The following is a 23,191-nucleotide window of genomic DNA, read 5'->3' on the forward strand; positions in this document are numbered from 1 at the left end:
CCACTTGAAGATCCCGAGTCTGCAATTCACAAGAAAAAGACGCCCTTACAATAATTGAAGTCATCTTTTTCAAGGAAGTCGGGAAAGAAGACAGGAGAGTCAAGTTCATCCGCGAGGCACAAGAGCAATTTTGAGCACTTGGATCAAACACCCTTCCAAACCGAGTCCCTTCCAAACCGAGTCCGAATACGATACCGAGCCGGAATTTGAAGAACACACAAGCGAACCCGAGAACGAGCCAAGGAACGAGATGGCAGCAATTGAAGAGATGTCTATGGGAGCTTACAAAAAGTGGATCCGAGAAGATATGGGTTCCGGTTTAGTCCAGCCCGCAATACCTGCCACTGCCACATTCGAGTTGAAAGGGCACATATTAACTGCACTGAAGGACATCCCATTTTTCGGGAAAGATCATGAGGATGCTTTTAAGCATCTAGATGAATTCAACGACATTGCGGATTACTTCAATGTCCCAAATGTCAACAGAAACACAGTCTTGCTTAGGATGCCTCCCATCACTTTCAAAAGAGTTGCTAAGGAATGGTTAAAAGCACTTCCACCGGGTACAATTACCACTTGGGCCCAAATGCGGGAGCAATTCCTGGACCATTTTTTCCCGCCATCCAAGATAGCCAAACTCAAGAAGGCAATAGCCAACTTTGAGCAATAGCCGGGGGAGTCACTATACAAAGCATGGGAGCGGTACAAGGGCTTGCTCAGAAATTGCCCTCAGCATGATCTAAATGTGCAACAGGAGATGTGAATCTTCTATGATGGGGTCAACGTTATGACAAGACAACTCCTTGATTCTCAAGGACCTTTGACAAAGAAAAATGCAAGGGAGGTCAAGGAGCTGATTGAAGAATTCGCGAAGCACTCTCGCGAATACCACAACCCTAGGCAAGATGGAATCAAAGGCGGTGAAGGGACCCAAACTGAAGAAATAGCAGCTGTAATGGCCATGCTGAACAATTTGGATCGAAGGATAACACAAATGGACCAGTCAATACATTCCATAAGAGTGGGTTGCGAAAGATGTAGTGCTCCACACTTGACCAAGGACTACAATGTAGATGAGTTTGGGAACAGAAAAGCTCAAGTGTGCTACTCTAGTGGGGATAAGTTTGATGAGGATTGGAGGAAACCAAAGTAGGAGTGGTTGCCATATGAAGAGTATAAGAAGCAAAAAGAAGAGAAGTATAGGCAGGCAGGTCGAGGCTTTTATCAAAAGGAGCAGCCACCAGCCGAGAAGAAACCCGACCTAGAGACCATTTTGATGAAGTTTATGGAAGCTTCGGAAAAAGAGACACGATGCCACAGATTCTGCTATTATGGAACAACAAACTTTAATAAAGAATCAGCAAGCCTCCATCCATAACCTTGAAGTACAATTTGGTCAACTAGCCACTCTGGTTCATGAAAATTGTCCCCGAAGAATCCTAAAGTAAAGAACCAATCTCATGTAATGGCCATCGATACTGAAGAAGAAGCAATCTCTGAGTTCCTGGAGGCATTGGAAGAAGAACCACAACAGCCCGATCCAAAACCCAAGAAGTCAAGGTTCGAAAGTGAAAGGGTTGCTGAAACAGCTTCGCCACGACGTGGCACTCCTCTGGCCACGACGTGGCGCATGTCTGATCAAAAAGTCTTTGAACCCGTTCCAGTTTATCAGCCACCGTTGCCATTTCCACCCCGAGCTGCACTTAGTCTACTGGAGAAGGAGCATATAGATTTTGTCAAGCATATGAAGGGGATCCCGATTAATACTCCCTTTGTCGAGTCCTTATCCAAAACTCCCGAGAATCAGAAATTACTACAAGATTTTATAGACACTCGCATGCAATTAAAGAAGCAGTATAAGGTGGTTCTAAGTGAACAAACCTCAAAAGCCGTGTTGGGAGAGACACCAGAAAAGATGGGGGATCCTGGATGCCTCACTCTTCCATGTGAGTTTGGTAATAAAATGAAGGTTAATGCTTTAGCCGATTCTGGGGCTAGCATTAATTTGCTGCCTTTTTCATTTTATCAAAAATTGGAAATTCAGAAGATGATGGCTACAAAAATGAAGATTCACATGGCGAACCGTTCAGTGACACAACCCCGGGGCATAATGGAGGATATTTTGGTGAAAATTGGAAAATTTGTTTTTCCAATAGACTTTGTAGTTTTGGATATGAAGGAAGATCCCGATGTCTCAATAATCCTTGGTCGTCCATTGCTTAACACTGTTGGAGCTCTTGTTGATATTCGTGAGTCTAAGCTCACTTTGAGGATTGGAGATGAACAAGAAGTTTTTGGAATACAAGATGACTTCCAAGAGGATCATGTTCAAGAAGAGGTGTTCACAATTAATGAAGACAATGAACTAGAAGAACTAGAAAAGCTTATGGAAGAAGAGATCAAGGCAATTCATCAAGTCAAAAGAACAAAACCGAGGGCATCTGTTCCATATTTGATTGAAGTCATAGCTTACAAGAGTCCGCCTTCTTGGGTGAGCAAAGAGGATGAGGAGATGACAAGTGATGAAGAGGAGGTCACTTCAAGAGTGACAAAGTCGATGGTGAAAGAAGAGGAGGATGTTATAAAGTGCAAGGAAGAACCCAAGGGCACAAAACGCAAGCTTGAAGAAGAAGGCAAAGCTAAAAAGGAGAATTCAAAGAAGGCGTATAAAAGGCGAGTTCAAGCTTACAAGAGGCGATTCAAGGAACAAAAGATTTTAGTGGTGGACTCTTCAGAAGATTCAACGTAGAAGGCACAAAGTCCAGCTCAAGACTCCAAGAAAAAGAAGCGCTTCTCGGGAGGCAACCCAAGTTTGAAATGGGACCACAAAGAGCTATTCCACAGGAGAATTTACCGATTGATGTGGCGAGTATACATCATTTATATCAGTTTCCTCAAAACATTCCCCGACCATTGTTGACTACGTATGAAAATCGGCTAGGATGGCTGTACAATAGGGAATTTGCGATAGCCCCAATTATCCATTGGGGATGGCTCGGTGGTGTGGGAATGGTTGCTGATTTGGAACGCTATTGGTCAAAAACATACGAAGGGGATCAATTTTCTTTCACTTGTCATGGGTGGAGGAATTTGTTTGCAATTCAAGAACCCGTATACCGGGAGTTATCGGTGGAGTTTTTCTCTACCGTATGCTTCGAGGAACGCACCATTGATTTTACTTACAACCGGGCACTTTTGTTTCGTTTGGGTGGTGTTTATAGAGAGTGTAGTCTTTGGGAATTCGCTTGGCGGATGGGGCTTTATACCGAAGTGGAGACTCAATCTCCATTTTTCATACCATTCTTACTTGGATGTGTTCGGGATTTTAATCCCGGTATTATGGATGTTCAGTTATGGCGGGGCATTTCTAGCCATGAGTATAATACTCGAGATTCGAGTGAGTCACAAATTCGGAATCCTGTTTTCCGATTTCTACATCACCTGATCACTTTTTCTATAAATCACAAGCATCATGGCGATAAAGTCCCTATTCAGAATTTGTTTTATCTGTGGACTCTTATTACCCCGGGGTTTGCTGTGATTTACCGTATAAGTTGTTGAGGTTCATGGGAAAGAAAGCGGCTAATTCGAGGCCCGGAAGTCTGATTACAGGGGGCCTTTGGTTACTCTCCTTGCTAGGTCGTATCATATTTTGACCCATGATTTTGTGAGGAATCTTACCCGATTCCCGGACAATGATTTGACCATTCAAGTCTTGGGAGTTATGCGGGCGGTGGTGAATGTCGGGGGTCGTTTTGTTATACCGCCAATAGATGAGGAGCAAGAGGAGGTGCAGCCAGGGCAGCAACCGCCAGCCAGACCGCGGCGTCGGAATGTGAGAGCTAGAGGAGAGATCGAGAGAGAGCGTGTTACTTCACAGCATGTACAGGGAGTGCCCACCGACCCTTTTGAGAGTCGGTGGGGACTTATTTGGATAATCTCCGGGGGCATGCCATTTATAATACCCAGCTTACTGAGGGTATTTATTCACATTTGGGAGTGACCCGACCGCCTTCTATGCCACCACAATATCCATATTTTCCAACATGGGAGGAGCTTTGGCGTCCACAAAATGACGGGGCAGGACCAAGTGGAGCGCAGGACCAAGGAGATGATGATTGATTTTCTTTTCTTTTCTTTTCTTTTATTTTCTTTCTATTTTGTTTTGTTTTTAGTAGTGTTTTCTTTTATGTTTGAATTTGGTTTGTACTGTAAAACTTTGTTGAACTATGATGTTACTCTTTCTTTTGGGTTGTTCTGCTTTTCAGATTTGCATTGGAATTCTAAGGAGCATATAAGGATTAACTCTAGAGTCGTGTTTGTCTAGTCAAGTCAAGGAAGCTTAGAGTCGTGAGTTGGAACCCACAATTCAAGATAAGTGTGGGGTACGTCAGTAGGAGAGAGGTTATAGTTGGGAAGTATATTTACAAAGAAGCGTCTTAAACCATTTAGACATTGGTCAAGCTGCTAGGATGCATCAAGAAATAAGGCATTTTTGTGATGTCCAGTTTCCACGACGTGGGCTCCTTACGCCACGTCGTGGCGCCCATGGAAATTTGAAGAATACACAGGAGCTTGTTGTGCGCGTTTTCATCTTATATCACGACGTGGTGCTCTCTGCCATGACGTTTCTACACCGAGTTTTTATTTTTGGAGGTCCATATTCAGGATGCACATTTTCCACACTTTTGGAGAATTTCACGCCACTATCCCAGGGGAGTCTGTTCCTTTTTATCCCTTTTCTTTAATATTATGCATACAATGAGGGCATTGTATGAAATAAGTGTGGGGTAGGGGTAGAAAAAGTAAATTGCTAGATAATCATAGAATTTGATAGTAAAATTGAAAATTTGAAAATTGGAATTTTCAATAATTGAATCTAGTAATAATAATTTGAACTGTAATTGCTAGTGTTATGTGGGATGATCCGATAAAAGTTCAAATGTTTAGTTGAGCCAATATACGTTATAGTGCATTTGTGGCCTCCCTTATTTTAGTGAAATCATGGAACAAAAACATAACCCCGCTTGGTTTGAAGGATGCAATATGTTTAGTAGCCTAAACCTGAAATGTATCCAGGAAAATTATTATCATTAACCGATAAAGGTTGAGGTTGAGTGCCTCTGCTTAAGCATGTAGGTTTTGAGTGAAAAAAGAGAGGTACATTAAAGAGAGAGAGAGAGAGAGAGAGAGAGAGAGAGAGAATTGCAAGAAAAGTTTGAAGAATTTTGGAGCAAATAAAGTGAAGATCAAAAGATCAAAATTCCAAGAAATTCAAAAGTTGAAGATACCAAAAATCAAATAACAAAGGTGGTGAATTCAAAGAAATCAAAGATCAAATTATCAAAGAAGTAAAGAATTCCAAAAGAGCTCCATAGTGGTATCATAGATTGTAATTCTAGATTATGTATGCTTAGGTTGCTCAACTAAAAATACCTTGAGGATAAGGAGGTTTTCTGCGAATGGATTTGGAGAGTTGCATAAAATGAGCACTGTTCGGAAAAAGTGGGCGAGTGTTTATGAAGATTGTGAGTATTTAAAGTATGGGGGTACTTTAGGAAAATTTTAGACACAAATGCATGCGTTGAGGTCTTGGCATAATGGCTGAGCTGGAGTCGGATTGTTCTATGTGGTGTTAGTAGTTAAGGGTTAAGTTTAAATTTGCTTGAGGGCAAGCAAAGCCTAAGTGTGGGGTATTTTGATATTGCTATATTTATACCTATTTTTAGGCAATATTTAAGTACATTTTTATTAATAAGTTGATAATATGTTTAGAATAATGGTACTTATGACTTTAAATTGTTATTTTCAATCAATTAAAAGGATTTTCGAAGAGAGGGACCAAAAGTGACTATATGTAGAACATGGGAGACTTGGAAGACAAGAATTGAATAAATCCACGAAAGCTACTAAACCCACAACGTGGCAAAGTTGGCCACGACGTGGCATGAGGATTCTAGAAGATAAAGATCGCGATTCGGAGGAATCCTTGCCCGGTACGGATCACTTGAAGCCCACGACGTGGCCTGGATAGCCACGACGTGGCGTGGGATTTTGGAGTCTATTTAAGTTTTCCTGATCATTACGAGAAAGAGAACCTTTTGGCTGAAGGAAGGAATTCCAAAAGACGATTTGGAGCAAAAGAAAGGTTCTGGAAAAGGTTTTCAACACCAAAAAGAGTAAAGGTTTATATTTTAGTTAATTAAGAACATGCTTTTTATTACTTTAATTTGTGTTAGTTTATTAGTTGCTATGATGAGCAGCTGAATCTAGCTACTCTTGTTTAGCTAGATGAAGCTTCCAACTTATGAATAGCTCAATTTTTATGGATTAAGTTTAGTTGGTAAAATTGCTTGTGTTTGATTTGTATTACCTAGCATGCTTATGTTTGTTGCTTTAATTGCTTGATTGCATGTTCTGTGTAGCTTAGTGACCATTAACTGCATGAACTTGTTTACCTAATGATTTAGTGAACACTGAATTGTTAGAGCTAGGATTGACCAATCTTAGTTAGTAATTAGAGTAAATAAGCTTAGCTGTGATAGAGAACGTGTATTGTGACTACAATTGCATTTATATAACAAATCTTACATAGCATATTTGCATTCATAATTAGTTTTGTGTTTAATTATGTGTGAACATACATGGTTTGACATGAATTAGTTAATTATTGGTAAAGTTAGAACTAAATTACTAATACAACTAAAAATCAACTTAATAATCTGTAATCATTAGCTAGCCATAAGAAAGAAGTGGATTCAATCTAAACAAGAGTGTTTTTTTACTTATTGAATTTGATTTGAGTTCATCTGATCTTGTAAAATCAGATAAAACCCCTTTTAAACTTGTTAATAATTAGGTTAATTTAATAGTAAGTAACTTAATTAGTAACACCGTTCCCTGTGATCGACACCCGACTTACCTAAGCTATATTGTAATCTGACTAAGTACACTGCCTATAAGTGCATAGATAGTCTAAGTTTGTTAGGTTATAAATATTAAAATTAGTGGGTACTTTTGTGCACATCAGGTATCCAACTCTTGGATTTCTTGACTACCGGTGGTGTTATATCTTGCACCCGCGTTTCATACTATGTTAGACTTTCAATTGTAACCTTCGAGTTACAAACTCGATATTTATTGGAGACTCCTGCTCTTTCTTAAATGACTTAACTTAAGATAAGTTCTTTACTTCGATAACCGTAATAGACTGATGGATCATGTTCTAATGACCTCTCATCGTATGATGCAACGCATAGACTCGGGTCTTTTAGAGTCAAATTCCATAATGGAAGATACCTTCCTTTATGTTCTAAAGTGATATAATCACATTCTTATCATGTAACACTTCTAGCCACAAGCTTCTTACTTTAACTGCGATTGCAATACTTCTATTGATCGCTTCGATTATCTTTCACTTCAATCTTCTGGCTTAAGTCAAATGCTACATCGATCGTGGTTCTATGAATCATGTAACATACTTATCTTAGTCAGACTCAATTTGATATGACCACTAGGGTTGGAATAACAATCATCCTTGCAACATCCGGATTCCCAGGTATTCTATGTTATTCATTTATGTTAAGTTAAAGAGTGGGACTCGACGAGTCGACGCCTAGACTCGTCGAGTAGGATCGTGATTTTGTTGAGTGGATTAATGAATGGACTCGACGTGTCGGATAGGTGACTCGATGAGTCCATGCTGATGGCAGAAACCCAAAATCTTTGGGCTTGTTCCCTATTTAAGGGTCCTTATAGCCCTCATTTGCGGCTACCAGTCCAGAGAGAGAAACCCTAGAGAGCTTGAGCGAGTTGTGTGAGAGAGCAAGCCATTTTAATCCTTTTTGGTGTTTTTTTGCAAAGAAGAAGGTGTTTCCAGCTAGAGGAGGTCAAGTGGGTTGCTAATCTGTGGTTTTTAATCTTGGATCTACAGTGTTGAGGTAGCAAATCGACCCTTTCTCTGTTTGCTTTAAGATCCTTGAATTTTAGGGTTTTCTACACCCCCTTTATTGGCTTGATTTGTTGAGTATGTTGTCCCTTTGAGTGTTACACTCTGGATCTGGACCTTTAGAGGTCCAGATGGCCTCATCCATTCTGCTTTATGTTGGTTCATGGAGGGAATGTGACTATGTTTCCATTTTAGAGGCCATTTCACCAAGGAAAGCCTTGTGTGCGTTGCATGAATGTCAAGAATGAACCTTTACGTAATTATCGTGTTTGGGAAACTCAGATCTATAGGTTAGAGAAGCAGATCTGACCTCAGAAGGTCATTTGAGTGTTGCCATGGAAGCAACTCGCCGAGTTCATAAGTGGACTCGACGAGTCAAGTCGGGGTTGCCCCGCGATTCGTGACATGAGTAACCCGTCGAGTGAAGGGATAACTCGATGTGCCAAGTGAGACTAGAAGGATTCATAGGATCCGCATCGACTCACCGAGTCACCCATGTGCACTCGACGAGTCGGGTCAAAGTTTGACCGTTGACTTCAGTTGACCTTAGGGTCTTGGTTGAGCTGATTCAAGAGAGTTCAGGGAGGGGTAGAATGGCCTTCTACCCAATATTTAGAGATGAGACTATCAGAGGGTATTGATCATGAATGTTATTCGGATGATAGGAAGAGGCTAGGTCGGGACGTCGAGCACGAGAGTTTATTCGACTTCATTCGAGGTGAGTCTTCTCACTATACATTACCTAGAGTGGTATCCATGTGTAAACCGGAGGGTCTTGTGTGCTATGTGTATGTATGAGATTATGTGCATTTGTTATATGTATGATATGTGTTGTATAGACCGGACTGGAGGGTCCAAAGATATAGACTGCACCGAAGGGTCCAACGAGTTATGATCGGACCAGAGGGTCCAATGAGCTACGAGACTGGAGGGTCCCGCTGAGACACATCGACCGGAGGTTCAAGCTATAGCCTCGAGTGGCGTATGTGTTGTATGTGGTATTTTAGGGAACACACTAAGCATTTCTGCTTACCGTGTTGTGTGTTATGTGTTTCAGGTACCAGTGAGGATTGCGGGAAGGCGTCGGCATGATCTGTACACACTTGCGGAGTTTTTATGTATTGTGATTTTGGGATTTGTTTTTTGGAGTTGTCATGTGATACATTGAGATTTGATAATATTATAAACGAAATTATGTTTTTAAAGCGAAAAATTGTTTGGCAAATTTACGTTGTTACAAGTTGGTATTAGAGCCTTGGTTTGAGGGATTCAGATGCACCTTCGGGCGTATCTGAACTCAAACCGAGGATTTGAGGAATTTTTCACAATAAAAACAATTTTTCTAAAAAGGGTAAGAGGTTTTGAGACGAGTAGAGCGGAGCAGTGTGTACGATCAGCCAGCGCCTGAACGGTGATTTCCCAAAATACCTTTACATTATGTGTTATGAGATATGATATGAGATGTTATGCATGCTAGAGTAGGCTAGGTATTCATATTAGGACTAGAGTGGCCTGATCTATGATGCCTTAGCCTAGGGGATTTCTGCTACTATGAGATGCTTGAGAGTGAGTAGGTAGTAGCGAGGAGCTTATGAGAGGTCTGCTGGAGAGTAGCCTATGCATAGCGAGATTAGAGTACTTGTGATCCGGGATCCTGGGATGAGGACTTGGGGTGAATATTGATGTGGTATGGACGGTAGTATAAGGGCCCGTACTACTGAAAACACCGGATTAGTGTGCAGTCCAAGTAAGAATCCTTAGGGTACTAAGGAGCAAGTAGTGTTGAGTTATCGAGTGAGAGTATGCTCGAGCGAGTCTCTGATATTCCTTATGTTGTATTTCAGAGGCATCATGGTTGGGACGTGCCCCAGACCAGGGACCAACGGTGTGAGTGACGAGGAGTTTCGTCCGATGATCCACGATAAGGAGGCTGCGGCTATCCGCACAGAGATTCCGGAGATGTTTGGGTCTATCAAGACCATTTTGATTAAGACATATGACGAGAGATACGCAGCGGTTACTGAGGCTGTGGCAGCTGCAGCTACTGTGGCTGTGGCTGCTGCTAGACCTCAGGGGGTGACTCGTTACTGTTTCGGGAGTTTAGCAACACGAAGCCACCAGAGTTTGATGGGACGCAGGATCCGATTGCTGCGATGAGATGGATTTCTGATATTGAGGGATGTTTCTATACCTGCTCGTGTCCGGAGCATTTGAGAGTAAGGTTCGTGCTGAACCAGCTTCGCTTGGGGGCGAAGGACTGGTGGAAGTTTGTGTCGGCGAATTTCACCCCTACTGAGCTTGCTACGGTGACCTGGGAGAGGTTCACCGCTATGTTTCATGATGAGTAAATTCCCCTAGTGGAGAGGGAACGGCTGGCTCATGAGTTCTTGTCCCTCAAGCAGGGCACTGATTCTGTTACTGTGATCATCAGGAAATTTCATGAGAGGGCGATGTTCTACCCTGAGCAGGTGTCTACTGAGCAGACGCGTATGAGCCGGTATCTGAGCATTCTGAGGAGAGACATTTGCGATTTCGTGATGAACTCTACGTACCAAACGTTTGCCAAGATTCAGGAAAATGCTCGGAAGAAGGAGATTGAGTTGGAGACTCAGACCAGGGAGGAGGCGGAGTCTCAGAGGAAGGATCGACGACCGGAACAGTCTCAGCCGGCAGCCAAGCGGGCAAAGCCCGCTGATTCGAGATCTAGGGGTTCGAAGGGCCGCGCTTATGGGAAGTGAGGCAAGAGCCATGAGGGGGCGTGCAGAGCTGGGATATGTTACAAGTGTGGGAAGGAGGGGAATTTTGCGAGAGATTGCCCCAAGGGATTCTCGGTTTTCTTTCATAGCAACCAGACCGGCCATCGAAAGGCCGAGTGCCCACAGTTGCTGTAGAGATCAGCGCAGGGATCTGTACCTGCTGTGAGAGCCACCGAGACCCGGCCAGTGAAGGCCGAGGCACCAAAGGCTCGCGGGAGAGCCTTCCAGTTGACAGCGGAGGAGGTCCGCGCAGCGCCCGATGTTGTAGCCAGTATGTATTCTTTCATTTATTTATTTTGAGTTTGAGATATTGTGCTTATATTATGATATGCATAGATACTTTTCTTGTGAGTTATGTACCTGCTTTCGTGTTATTTGACTCGGGTGCGATTCGATCTTTTGTGTCGTTAGCCTTTAGTCAGCACATCAGTATCCATCGAGAGGCGTTGAGTCGACCTCTATGAGTTTCTATAGGTGACGAGCGAGCAGTGTATGCCACTGATGTGATTCGAGGATGTGTACTCGAGATCTTCTATGTTCAGTTCCCGATTGATCTGGTCCCGATTACGATGGGAGATGTCTGTGTCATCGTGGGCATAGACTGGTTGAGCAGATTTGGAGCGGTTATCAACTGCAAGCGTCATTTGGTGACCATACGAGACCCTAGTGGGGGAGTTCTTACGGTGTACGGAGAGGGTACCCGTTCTGGGTCAGCGTTCTGTTCGGCTGCTAGAGCGAGGCAGAGTCTACAGCAGGGTTGTAGTGGGTTTGTGGCCTATGTGATAGACACATGAGTGGTCGTAGAGAGGCTGAGTGCGGTTGATGATGTACCGATTGTGCGAGAGTTCCCGAACGTTTTCCCTGAGGAGTTGTCGGGTGTGCCTCCTGTGAGGCAAGTGGAGTTTCGCATTGATTTAGTTCTGGGAGTGGCGCCTATCACCAAGGAGCCTTATCGCCTTACGCCGCTAGAGATACAGGAGTTATCCTGGCAGCTTCAGGAGCTGATGGGAAATGGGTTTATTCAACCGAGTAGGTCGCCGTGGGGAGCGCCGATCCTTTTTGTCAAGAAAAATGATGGTTCACACCGGATGTGCATTGATTACCAGGAGTTAAACAAGCTGACGGTTAAGAACCGTTACCCGTTACCGAGGATCCATGATCTGTTCGATCAGTTGTAGGAAGCGTCTTAGTTCTCCAAGATTGATTTGAGGTCTGGATATCATCAGATGAGGGTGCGTGATGAGGATATTTAGAAGACAGCGTTTAGGACTCGTTATGGACATTACGAGTTCGTGGTGATGCCTTTTGGGCTCACCAACGCACCGGCAGCGTTCATGGATCTCATGAACAGGGTGTGCAAACAGATGTTGGATCGTTCGATGGTCGTGTTCATCGACGATATACTAGTGTACTCGAGGTCTAGAGAGCAGCATGAGGAGCATCTGAGAGAGATCTTCGGAGTATTGAGTTCGGAGAGGCTTTTCGCCAAATTCTCCAAGTGTGATTTCTAGTTACGAGAGGTCCAGTTCTTGGAACACCTCATTAACCAGAATGGGATATTGGTTGATCCGGCCAAGATTGAGGCGGTGATGAGTTGGGAGGTGCCGAGATCCCCCACTGAGATCAGGAGTTTTCTGGGATTGGCCGGCTACTATCGGAGATTTATCAGGGATTTCTCCAAGATTGTCGTTCCTCTCACCAGGTTGACCCGGAAGGGCGTGGCTTTCAGTTGGGGTCCAGAGCAGCAGGCCTCATTCGAGACTCTTCGCCAAAGATTATGTGAAGCCCCAGTGATAGCCCTTCCGGAAGGGATGGAGGATTTTGTGGTATATTGTGACGCATCGATATCGGGATTGGGTGCGGTGCTTATGCAGAGAGGGCATGTGATAGCGTACGCATTGAGGCAGCTGAAGCCTCACGATGTGAGGTATCCCACCCACGATTTGGAGTTGAGGTTCGTGGTGTTCGCCCTCAAGATATGGTGTCACTATTTGTATGTGGTTCGGTGTACCATATACACGAACCATAAGAGTTTGAAGTACTTAATGGATCAGCCCAACCTGAATATGCACTAGAGGAGATGGTTGGATGTAGTAAAGGATTATGATTGTGAGATCCTGTACCACCCGGGAAAGGCTAACGTTGTAGTCGATGCCCTGAGTCGTAGGGCGGAGAGTGCCCCGATCCGAGACATTTGTATGAGGTTGACGGTGATGACTCCAGTGTTAGACACCATTCGGGAGGCCCAGGCAGGAGCTGTGAGACCAGAGAACCGCAAGAGGGAGTGGGTGATCAGGCAGGTGTCTGAGTTCGTTACCGATATTCGACGGCTTATGACCTTTCAGGATCGGATTTGGGTGCCGTTTGCAGGTGGGGTACGTACCATATTGATGGAAGAGGTGCATAGATCGAGGTTCTCGATCCATCCCGGGGACACTAAGATGTATTTGGATCTGAAGAGAGACTATGGTGGCCCTGTATGAAGAGGGATGTTGCGTGGTTCGTTGAGAGGTGCTTGACCTGTCGCCGGGTTAAGGCTGTTGGGTCAAAACATGGTTTATACTTTACTTTTCTGGGCAATTATATTTTTGTGTAATATTTGGAACTTTATGGTCTAGTTTACGGCTGAGTTTATGGCCGTAAACACCTTACGGCCGTAAACTCATTTACGGCCCATGTGTGTCCGTCCCATATCCAACATGTATAAATAGATGTGTTAGGGTGAGGAGTAAAGATTGATGAACTAGAAAGAGTTTACGGCCAGAGAGCATTTTGTATGAATCTTTTGTATTTGGAGCTTTAATTCATATCAATACATACAGAGATTCATAATATTCTTCTCCTTCTCTTTTATTTGATCTGACATCATCCGTTTGATTGGGATTCCACACCATCAAACGGATCTGACTGATACACGGGCAGATTAGGGACTTACAATTGGTATCAGAGCCAAGTTGTATCAGTCAAAAGGTTTATTGTTTCATCCAAATATCGAATATTCTGTGTTTACGGTCCAAGCTTACGGCCGTAAACACCGAGTTCTTGGGCCGTAAACTCTATTTGGAGCATTATTTGATCTTATTTTCGAAATATTTTTGCGTTTTTGGATAGATCTCGCAAAAATAAGGAGGGTTTGTTCTTTGTGTTTTTCATAAAAAAAAGGTTTTTGATCGAGTTTTGGAGCTTCAAAGTCGAAAATTCGCTGTTTTTCATGTAATCTTGAAGGGTTTTCGGCCGGAGCTTACTGCCAGAAACAGTTCACGGCCGGCGGCGGCGTTTGCGTTTACGACTAGGGTTTCCGGAGTTTACGGCTCGGCACGGCAGATTGGCTCGGTAGATCGGCTCGGACGTGGCGGCTCGCGATTTCGGCTCGGCTTGGATCGCGGCTTGAAGAATCGGCTCGGCTCGGAATTCATGGCTTGACTCAGTGGCCGGCTAAGCAGCAGCTCGCATAAAAAAAAAGAGGGAGCGACTTTGCAGCGGACAGGAATCGAACACGGGACCTCTTGTTGAGGACCCAAGCGACTTACCAACTGAGCTGACTTGCCTCACGTTACTTCCCTTCGAAATTTAGTTCTTTCTCGGTTGCTATTTTCGCAATTTGACAAAATCAGCCCAAAAATTCAAAAATTTTATTTTTAAAATCCTTTTTCAACCCAAAAATTTTAGTATTTATTTTTTTTTCTTTATTTTTGACTTTTTATTTCGAATTTTGATTTTGACTTTCAGGTTTGACCTTTGATTTTAAACTTTGACTTTGTAGTTTAATTTTTAAATTTTCAAATTTAGCTTTTCGGTTTGACTTTTAAGTTTGACTTTTCAAGATCGACTTTTGAGTTGGTTTTTTTTTTTAAATTTGACTTTTAAGGTTGTTTTTAAAAGTAAATATATATATATATATATATATATATATATATATATATATATATATAATAAAAATAATAAAAAAAAAAGGCATTTTAAGTTTGAATTTTAAATTTTATTTTAGCTTCTAGTTTTTTTTAATTGATTTTAAGGTCTACGAGGGAATTTGAAAACATGAAAGAGAGTCGTCAGGAGACACTAAGACAAAATTTCAACTTTTTCGATTTTATCCCTGGAGAAACCCTCGAAACTCAGGTGCAGCGATTCACCACACTCACTACTGAGATGAATATAGTCGGGATCTTCTTGACTAAGTCCGAGATAAACAAAAAGCTGCTAAATTCACTTCCAAAATCGTGGGATATGAATGTGGCCATCATCAAGAAGACAAAAGATCTCAATCATCTTAGTATTGCTGAAGTAATTGAAGAGCTTCACGCTTTAAAGAGTTCTGTAAACCTTCCGGACAATGAAGTGTCATGTTCTCATTCATGTGAAGTTTCATGTTCTCAATCATGTGAAGATACGATTAAATTTCTTCGGGATCAAATTGATTTATTTAAAAGAGAAGTTGAGGAACTGAGATATGAAGGATATCAACTCAGGAAAGGACAAAAACCCCTGAAGGCTGAGTTGGAAGCAAAAACCAAGGACTTTAGGAAACTTCAGGAAGACTACAGTAACAAATGTGAAAACTATGATTATGTAGTCAAACTAAATGCTGAGCTAGTGGCTGAAGTTGAATCTTTGAAAGGAAAGTTTGAAACCACCAAACTTGATGTTAGAAAATATGATTTCTTAAGTGAGGTGGTTGCAAATATGATAGACCAAAGCATGCAGTTTAAAAGGAATCAAAACAAGGGTCTAGGGTATGATAGTGTACCTCCTCCCTACAATCATAACTACACATCCATCCCTATGAAACAAGAAGAAATTGACAGGGAGGCACATCTTAAATACGGAAAACCAGCTGGATTTGTGTCAGGAGGAGTTATTAATGTTGAAAATACTGATGTTTCTGTTACATGTGCAGGTAAAGTAGCAGACGGTGAGAACAAGGAGAGTTCTTCTGAACAAACAAACGACCCCTTGAACTCTAAATATGTTGCTTCTAATCAACCTGGCGTTGGTAAATACAGGCCTCCAATTCCAGCGCAACAGAGTGTCTGTCGCAAGTGTGCATGTGGGAACAATAAGAAACAAGGAAAAGATACGCCACCAGGGGCAGGAAGAAACAATTTCCCAGTGAAGAAAAGGACTTGTTTTCACTGTGGAACACCTGAACACATTGCCAGAAACTGTCCAAATCGCGCATACGTTCCTTACTATGCACAAGGCTGGCAGAACGCACCAAGAGGGAGATACGCCAAAAGAAACCCCTCAAGGTCACGTTCAGACAATGGCGATTGGAACGCGCAGAAGGCCAAGAATCAAATTCCCAAGGCCAAGCATCCAACTCCCAAGGCCAAGAATCCGAATCCCAAGGGAAAGAAGGAAATGTCGGCCAAGAAGTCCAATCCAAGAGATGCTCCTATGAAACCAAGACCGGTTAGGTCAAAGTCATCTCGGCAGTCCGCTTCAAGTTCCAAATCAAGTACTGAGCCACCCATAGGATCGAAAAAGAAATGGGTTAAACCCAACTACAAATGGGTTCCAAAGGCTCACTCTTCCAAATCTCCTACTGCTTCTAACGTTTCTACATCTTCTGTTTGTGATAAACAGGATATGTCATGGGAGAGAGTATCGTGCGTTGATGACAAAGGTCGACCCAGTTTCAAAATGGACTGGGTTCCAAAGACCAACTGATCCCGCTCTGTGTCAGAGCAGCTATGGAGGCATATCATCAGACTTCGGTTTGTTGGTAGTGGCTGCTCCTAGCATATGATTGGGGACATCTCTCAACTGTACAACATTCAGACTTTTGCGCGAGAGTATGTGTCCTTTTGCGGGAAGGGAAGAAAGGAAGGGATCACTCACGTGGTTAGTGCTTAATGATATGAAGAATTTTCGGATCTGTTCTGAGATTACGTGTGCTGTTCTCAGACCTTCTAGATGCAAATTCAATCGGTGACTTACGGTTTGTGTTTTCTTCTCTATACTCCTGAGTTTGTCTTAAGTTGATTCGCTTTAAAGACTAATTTTTGTTTTAGGATAGTTTAAATTTGCGCATTTACTTTCGTTTCTCTCCTATGCACAAATTTAGGGGGAGAAATAAAAACAAAACAAAAATTAGAAAATTAAAATTAAAAAAAAACATTAGAAAATTAAAAAAAATTAAAAAATTGTTGGTTATGAAATGTGCTTGCAGGAGTTGTTTTGGGAAGTGATATGATAATGTGATAACAGGTAACCTGAGTCTGCGTAACGTACCCGAAGTTGAAGGGTCTATGCTCTGGTTTGATGCGTCGGTAGGCACGAAAAATTTTAAATGGACTTGACTAGGGAGAATTGAACTTAGGAAATTTGTAGACTTGACAAATCTTGACCTAGTTAGATACGTTCATCCTGACAATACGACGCTCGGATAGGTTGAGCAGGGAGATATATATGGGAATCTACTCGTCACATTAAATGAACCCGTACTTGGAACCGTCGTTTAACTTTTCCTCGATGTGCGGATTCTGTCCTTAATTCCGGTTGGATGGGGCGACTGATAAATTCCGATAAATTACGTCTGTAGAATATCATTTTCTTTCTTTCCGTCTGTTAGTCATATGTTGTCTCCTTTGCGTGACTTCCAATCCGACCTGGTACACAACATATGCAACTCTATTTCTCTACGGGCTATATATATATATATATATATATATATATATATATATATATATATGTGTGTGTGTGTGTGTGTGTGTGTGAAATACTTCTTATCTGTTAGCCATATGCTATCTCCTTTGCGCGACTTCTAATCCGACCTGGTACACAGCATATGCAACCTTCTTCTTCTCAACCCCTCTGAAGTAGTTAGCAATAGAATTCTGAATCTCTTCTCTCTCTGAATGGTTGTCTGCTCACCCGGTGTAAGGAGTACTCTGGAAGTTCTTGATGGTTGAGGCATATCAGGAAGCGGGAAACACGTTCCAGTACACTTAAAATTGAACACATACAGATTGTCTGTAGATCTCGCTGCTCAATTTAGGTGGACAACAATATCCCTGGTCGTCGTCGGATGAATGGACCTTAAGATATAATATCTAAGGAATTAGGATCAGATATAATATCTAGGAACTTAAGTTCACCTTGTCTTGTAACAAATAGTATGTCCTAAATTTGTCACAATTTGTCGTGTTTAAGTGGACAACAATACCGACGATCGACCAGACAAAGATGTAAATATGAAAGGTACCGACAAGTGGATAAAGGCTCTCTAAAAACTTTGATCCCAAATCTCTCTTAAAGTTAGATATCACCCGGTGTAAGGAGTACTCTGGAAGTTCTTGATGTCTGAGGCATATCATGAAGCGGGAAACACGTTCCAGTACACTTAAAATTGAACACATATAGATTGTCTGTAGATCTCGCTACTCAATTTAGGTGGACAACAATATCTCTGGTCGTCGTCAGATGAATGGACCTTAAGATATAGTATCTAAGGAATTAGGATCAGATATAATATCTAGGAACTTAAGTTCACCTTGTCTTGTAACAAATAGTATGTTCTAAATTTGTCACAATTTTTCGTGTTTAAGTGGACAACAATACCGACGATCGACCAGACAAAGATGTGAATATGAAAGGTGCCGACAAGTGGATAAAGGCTCTCTAAAAACTTTGATCCCAAATCTCTCTTAAAGTTAGATATCATTTTAATTTTTGTTAAATTTGTCATAGTTTCTTCTAATTTAAATATTAGGGGAGAATTAAAAATTAAAAACAATAAAAAAAATTAAAAATCCAAAAATAGTGTTATTTCTGTTTTATTTCTTGTTCAGAAAAATCAAAAATTAAATATTTTTGTTTCTATTTTAATTTGTGTGCTAAGTTTTCTTTTAGTTTTCTTTTTGTCTTGAATAGTGATTTCAGATATAGATAAGACTCGTGGAGTCTGTGTTGAAGATTTCTGAGCCAAAGCCTCGTCCGTGAGCATCGAAGAATTCGCATTCGAAGGAGCAAGAAATGAAGATTATTCTTTCAACATTCAATCCTTCAACCCCAGAAACAAGGTGAAGCTACAACTGAAGATTATGTGACAGATTGCATTGAAGCCTCCTCAATCAGTCTGCTGCTATTGTTGTACCTGTTGAAGTGATCCAGAAGATTATTTCTCTCTGAAGTTCTCTCTGAAGATTCTCAAGTTGAAGGCGCTATCTTTCAAGAATCAGTATGTCAAGCCTTGTCACCCAACGTGCGTTCAATGCCAAATTCTGAAGAAAAGCCCAACCGCTCAAGATGAAGTCATTCATTGAAGATTCATCAAGTTCATCTTGAAGTCGTGAAGAATTTGAAGATTAATGCTGAAGCCAAGTTTACAATGAAGATTATTAAGAAGAGCCAGCTACTTTTTAAGGGGAGCTTGTTGGGTCAATTAAGAAAAGAAAGCTATAAACCAAGGGGGAGATTGTTGGGTCAAAATATGGTTTATACTTTACTTTTCTGGGCAATTATATTTTTGTGTAATATTTGGAACTTTATGGTCTAGTCTACGGCTGAGTTTACGGCCGTAAACACCTTACGGCTGTAAACTCATTTACGGCCCATGTGTGTCCGGCCTATATCCAACATGTATAAATAGAGGTGTTAGGGTGAGGAGTAAAGATTGATGAACTAGAAGGAGTTTACGGCCAGAGAGCATTTTGTATGAATCTTTTGTATCTGGAGATTTAATTCATATCAATACATACAGAGATTCATAATATTCTTCTCCTTCTCTTTTATTTGATCTGACATCATCCGTTTGATTGGGATTCCGCACCATCAAACGGATCTGACTGATACACGAGCAGATTAGGGACTTACAAAGGCCGAGCACTAGCGTCCACATGGCAAGTTGCAGCCACTTGAGATTCCCCAGTGGAAGTGGGAACAGATTTCTATGGATTTTATCACCAAATTGTCGAGGACCGCGAGGGGTGTCGATGCAATTTAGGTGATAGTCGACCGGATGAAGAAGAGCGCTCACTTTCTTGCTATTAGTGAGAGCTCCTCCGCTGAAAGGCTGGCAGAGTTGTATATGAGAGAGGTGGTATCGCGGCATGGAGTACCGATCTCGATCGTGTCAGACCGAGATGTACGTTTTACTTCCAGGTTCTAGAAGAAATTCCATAAGGAGTTGGCACGAGGTTGCATTTCAGTACCACCTACCACACACAGACGGACAGACAGAGTGAGCGGACGATTCAGACGCTTGAGGACATGCTTCGAGCATGTGTGTTGGACTGTTGGATTAATGTCTAAGTCCATAACTATAATTGGTAAGACTTGACCCGACCCGACATGGTCCATTTGGGTTGCATGGCATCATGCACTTGGATAGACTATCATGAGAGAAATAAGACACTTATGGTTATTAATATATTATAAGTTCTAGTATATTAATAATAAGAATAATAAGATTATTTAATTAGTATTGATCAAGAATTAATCTAGGATTAATTAAGTGATCAAAAGAAGACTAATTAAATATATGGGTTGATTATGTAAATCATCCATACTTATATAGTGGGCTAATGCTCCATGGATAATCAAGTTGGGCTAAAACCCATAGGATGGTCCATGGATGCTCCATGGTGTATTTGTACCCATGGATCATGGAAATGAAAGGTCATGTCAATTAGGGTTTACATGGTGTAACCCTAACTATATAAGCATCTTATTCTTGACCAAAATCGGCGACTAGTGTGAGTAATAGAAGGGCTAGCCGATTTCATGAAGTGTAGATTTCTCTCAAGTTATTCCAAGTGTATTTGGTGTTGTGTGAACCATTTGAGGTGTCACACTTGGGGCACTAGGAACTCAAGCTTCATGAAGACTTTCTACATGAAAGAGGTATGTATTCTATCTTGTTACACTCATTATTTTGTATGCTAGATTAGGATAATACCTTGGAAGTTCTTATTTGCATGTATAATAGAGAAAACATAGATCCAAGGTATTTAGGGTTGCATGTACACTTAGGAGTGTTAGAATGCTCAAAACCCAACAGTGGTATCAGAGCCTAGGCTTGTTTTCTTGTTATACTTGCAAAAGAAGCTGGAAAATCGAGTTTTGATGCTGTCTGTCCAGCAGACTCGCCGAGTCCAAGGCAAAAAGCATCCAACTCGCCGAGTTGGTTCGTGCACTCGACGAGTTGGACCCCCAGACAGCATAAATTCGACTTTTTTGGCTGGAATTGGACTAGTAACATTACCCTAAGATGTTTTTGAACTTATAAACTTGTTTTTGATGTGGTAATGTTCATGCTAATCCAATTTCAAAGATAATTGTCAATAGATTCATGTTTTGTATTAGTTTAAGGTTTAGACTAATTACATGAAAAAGTTTGATTTGAATTATCTTGTTCTTATGAGTTGCTTAGATTAATAGAAAGTTGAGTGAAATAGTTGTTTTCAATCCAAATTAATCTAAGAGGTGATTCTAAAATGTGTTTTTGTAACTTGTCCTCAAGTTATATGAAAAGTCACATTTAAGTTTCATAAAACTCATAAAAGTTGGCAATGGTTACAAAAGATGAAGAGTCTTGTCCTTAAGTTATGGAGGTTCAAGAGTCACTTCATTAATAAATAAATAAATAAAGTGTAACCTTAATTAATTCCATAAGTTATAAAATAAAGAAAATTAATTCTTTTATTAGTTTAAAGGCTTCCATAACTTGTCCTCAAGTTATGGAACTTGAAGAGTTTTTGGATTAAAACTACTTTAAACACATAAATCATGGAATTAATTAGTTTTGAATAGTTTCAAAACTTGCCCTCAAGTTTTGGAATTTGTAAAGTTTTCTCTTATGAATACTTTAATTCCAAGTTAGCCCGTAGAATTTTAAAAGTTAAATTCAACCCTTATACTTTATAATATTATAAGTTAATAATATATATATATATATATATATATATATATATGTATGTATGTATGTATAAGAGTAAAGTCAGTCTTACCACTAGTACGTCTCATTCACGAAGCCGGTCAATAAGGTGGGTATAAGGTTGTTGCCTATAAAATGGCAACTTAATGGGTGTCCACTCTCACCCACCGCTTGCTTGACTGGTGGAGGGTCGTTAGCCGAACGGGTTTGACAGGACTAGAATTCTCCCTTCATTAAAAGTATTAATGATAAATACTAAGTAACTAAACTCTTAATAATACCCAATCTTAGTTACTTAGGAAAATGTGAATAAGGTGCTAATCCATGAAATTACACTTTGCACTTTGTTTAAGTCGGTTAGTGGAGCGTGTGTGGTTAACCGGCACACTAACTCGTATTTAACAAGGTAGGTAAAGGGTAACTTAATGTTTATCTTAGTATCGATGGAGCGTTTGTGGTTAACCGGCACATCGATTGAGGGGTAAACACTTAAGGGTACCAAGTAATTTGCATGGTTACTTCACACCTTGTTTTGTGATCCTCGGCATCCCAGTCACAAAACCTGAAGGGCACACTCGAGATTGAAACATGCCATTGAACAGTTCAATGAATCTCAAAGATCTAGGAGTTTCAAAACCAATTAAAACCTAATAATACATTTCGTTTATCTTGGTGGAAATTGGTGAATCGTCATTCACCTACCTTGAAATATTTTATAGCTTGGATTACGGCATACCTCTTCTAAGTTATAAAATAGTTTGTTGGGTCCTAGCCTTAATATTTCATATTGGGTGTCATATTAAGGACTTAAGATCAACTATCTTGAATGTCTCCCAAAAGATGTCTGGTTTAGACATTTATGATCTTCCCAAATCTCTTGAAACAAGCTTTCCTAAATGAAGATGATGTCCCATGGATATCATACTTCTTCACCTCTTCAAATTATTCTCCCTAACCCACAAGTTCTTGAAAATTTTAAGGTCACTCAAACCCTATTGGCAAGGCAAGGTCTAGGTGTGATCACATCTTGGAGATGTAGTCACATATTGACAAGCCGGGAGAGTTGGGTGTCAAAGTCTTGAGAAAGTTGGTGGTTCAACTACTTTCTAAGTCACATAGTGAGTTCTTTTGGAACACCTATGAAACAGACTATGACAAGACCCTTAATGATCTTATCTATTTGTTAAGATCAACTTCCTTAAAACTTGATGGACATTGACAATAGTGACACAGGAAATCCAGAAAAGCATTCTCTTCCCAGTGGAAAGAGATCGGCCATTGTCAACTCGGTTGACCAAATGGTAAAGAGAAAAGCTAAGTCTGTGATAGTCCCGTGTACCATTATCAAAGGGTCCATATGTTTATATTGCCAAAGAAAGGGGCATTGGTTGCGAAGCTACCAAATTTACCTAAGGATGTTAAAGTCAATAAGTTTGACTCTACTTCAGGTAAAGTCCACTATCTAACTCTGTTAAGTTTCTATTATGAGATTCTTGATACATGATGTGACTGGGTCACATGGTGATGTTTTAAGAATCAAAGAAAAGTAAAGAAACTTAAAGAAAGAATATGTTGAATCCGATCCCGTAGATGGATTTCTATCGCGTA

General features: G+C 41.0%; 1 non-coding gene across 1 annotated transcript; it reads right to left on the reverse strand.

Annotated features, from left to right (window-relative positions):
- Positions 1-634: 634 nt before the first annotated feature.
- Positions 635-741, reverse strand: LOC145065109 (small nucleolar RNA R71). Its single transcript, XR_013688260.1, has one exon. It is a non-coding gene; the product is annotated as a small nucleolar RNA R71 (small nucleolar RNA).
- Between the last annotated feature and the right edge of the window lie 22,450 nt (positions 742-23,191).

This window comes from Lactuca serriola, chromosome 7, assembly GCF_051521515.1.
Source record: "Lactuca serriola cultivar US96UC23 chromosome 7, Lser_US96UC23_V15, whole genome shotgun sequence".
Lineage (NCBI taxonomy): Eukaryota > Viridiplantae > Streptophyta > Magnoliopsida > Asterales > Asteraceae > Lactuca > Lactuca serriola.